Raw genomic sequence first — 2,912 nt, forward strand, 5'->3', positions numbered from 1 at the left:
TCTCTCTCTCTCTCTCTCTCTCTCTCTCTCTCTCTCTCTCTCTCTCTCTCTTTCTCTCTCTCTCTCTCTCTCTGTGTGTGTGTGTTTGTGTCTCTCCCTGCCCTCTGTCTCTCTCTCCCTGTCCCCTCTTTTTCTCTCTCTCTCTCCTTTCGCCTCCCCCCCTCTAGTCTCTCTCTCTCTCTCTCTCTCTCTCTCTCTCTCTCTCTCTCTCTCTCTCTCTCTCTCTCTCTCTCTCTCTGTCTGTCTGTCTACTTTCTCTTTGCCTCTTTCTCCTTCAATAATAATAATAATAGATAGCATTTGTATAACGCATATCCCCGCTCAGCAGCAGGCTCTATGCGCTTTACACTATATTATTACCCCAGCAGACCATAGAACACTCCGAAACATTCTCAGCTTCCCGGGAAGCATACAGTGTGAGCAGCCGATTTAAGCGCTCAAACACTAACAAACTGACAAGATCTTTCGCTGTCTATAGCCGGGTACCTAGACGGTCATATAATCAGGCCACCTGCGCGCTACTGACCTAGATTCCTTGTGGGCTGACACACCCGTGTAGTAAGCCCACACCAAGGACACAACGTCGGGCCGCCCTTGACGGGATTCGAACCCACGACCTTACGGTTGCGAGTCCGAGAGCCTAACCACTAGGCCACCGACATCCTTCGGATTCAACGAACACATAAATGCGCAAACTTGGATTCGACGAAGTCGCTTGCAGGGTAACAGCTCTGCTGACGTGGCTTCGACTTCGTATGCATCTAGAACCTTTTCGCCTATTGTTTATATTATATTAATATATCTTATGCCACCAACCAGCGGCCTTCTCTCATACCAATCACAAACGTTGTCGGCATGTGCACGCGGTCCAGGCTTTGGTGGAGCGTCACGTGTCAGTAGAGATACAAACGCATCACAGTCGGTCCCCCCCCCCCCCCCCCCCCCCAGGCTACTGATCAATATCTATCATTACACAATGATAAGCTAGTCTTAACATAGATCTACATAATGAATTGTTTGCTGGTCTGTGGAATCAAACGTTGCCATGCTAGGGTTTACACACACAGCAACACAGGCGTGCGTTTGAAGCAAACAGCCCTTTTGCACAGTGTGTGCTTGGTAGAGGTCAGTGAATTTTCCTAGAAATCTCCAATTTAATTTTTTTTAAATTTTTTTTTTTTTTTTGGGGGGGGGGGCATCAAAAAAACAAAATCGAAATGACTTTTATTTGACACCAAACGGTTTTTGATTGAGGAAGTGGAATACATGCACCGGTACATTATATTAGACCATGCATTTCTTGCTCAGTGCCTATAATTATCTGCACAAAAACTTCATGTTTGCTTAGGCTACATGTGTACATTTAGTAAATTGTATTGGCCTATAACTATAACGAACACTCTGATTCAAAGAAATTGAAGGTCAGACCCGACGACTTATTTGTTGAATCCGAGCTCCACTGTATGTATTGCTTGAAAACTTTTCCTGTCACTGTCATCATTTTTATCGCAGTTTACTTTTTAACTTTTTCCTTCCTCTGGTAGACTATACTTTTGATGTCGAGGAGAGACACAGGTTTCAGTCCTATGCTAAGTGTGCGGCGTCTGTGAGTGATTAATAGCATGTGGTTAAGTTGTTCCAGGACTTTTATAACCCCGTCTAGCCAGGCCTTTTTTGGTCTTCCTCTTGATTTGAAGCCAGATTCACGGATGTTTGCTGCTGGTTGTCTCTGGAGTATTCTGGTTAAAATGTCCGAACCGTTTCATTCTACGCTCGATGAAATGTTTTGTTCCTAACTGGTTACCAGGGGGCTCTCGTGGCCTAGAGGTTGAGGTGTTGGTCTCTCATTCAAAGGTCCCGGGTTCGAATCCGGGTAGCGACCGAAATTTTTTTGTCTAAAATTGTCTCCTTTCACTTTCACCTCCTTTCCTGCTCTTTAGCAATGTTCTGTCATCTGCTTTCGTCTCCTCTTTCTGTCCCCACCCCCTCACCTCCTTTGCCCTCTCCTCTGGGCTTCTGACTCTTTCTGCAGCGCTTCTACAGCTACTCCCTGGCTCCTTGTTACTGCTATCTTTCAGCCACCCCCCCCCCCCTGTTCTTCTGGTAGGAAAGGTCTACGTCTAGACTTCTCGGACAAGGGCGAAAAATCTCGGAGGGCCCGTACGCAAGTTGCGCACACTAAAGATCCCTTGGTGGTCTAAAATCGAAAGTAGGCTTCGGCTGACACCCGGGCAACATTCAAAATTTTCTACCAAATGAAAAAGTTTAATTAATGTGCCCCGCGCGCTCATATGACATTCTATGCAGTTGCGAGCGCCGTGAAACACAAAAATAATAAATAACTGGTCACCACAGTAGCCTACTAAATTAATTACAATTATGAGCTGGGGATAAAGGTCAAAGGGGTTTTTAATAAAGGGGAAAAAGTTAAATCCCTTGGTTTTGTGGGCCCACCAGATAAGCTGAACTTCGGATGAGTTGATCTTTTTTTTTCTCCATTTCTCGCCGGCGTTAACTCGTCGGTATGACGACTTTTCATCGAAAAAGCTGAAAATACCCAACCAAACAACCCCCTTTCCCTCCTTCCTAAACAAAAACGAATTAAAACCCAATCAATGAATTAAACCTGTCACAAAAATAACAACAATAATCAAAATGAAAAGGAAAAAATAAAAACCCAACGAACATATTTTGAAATGTTAAAATCTGCAATAAAAACTACGTCTAAACTTAAATACAAATGTAGTCTAATGCCTATGATCTCGGAAATGAAAATGATAATAATTTTCCACCAAACTTCAATTTATTTGTTTTTTCCTATGCCACTGTTATCTGTAGGGATGCATCATTTAAATAATTTTAAGAAAAATATTGCGTTTGTGAGTGTGAGTGTGAATTCATTGTTTGGGGGG

This window comes from Aplysia californica, unplaced genomic scaffold (genome assembly GCF_000002075.1).
Source record: "Aplysia californica isolate F4 #8 unplaced genomic scaffold, AplCal3.0 scaffold00367, whole genome shotgun sequence".
Classification (NCBI taxonomy): Eukaryota; Metazoa; Mollusca; class Gastropoda; order Aplysiida; family Aplysiidae; genus Aplysia; species Aplysia californica.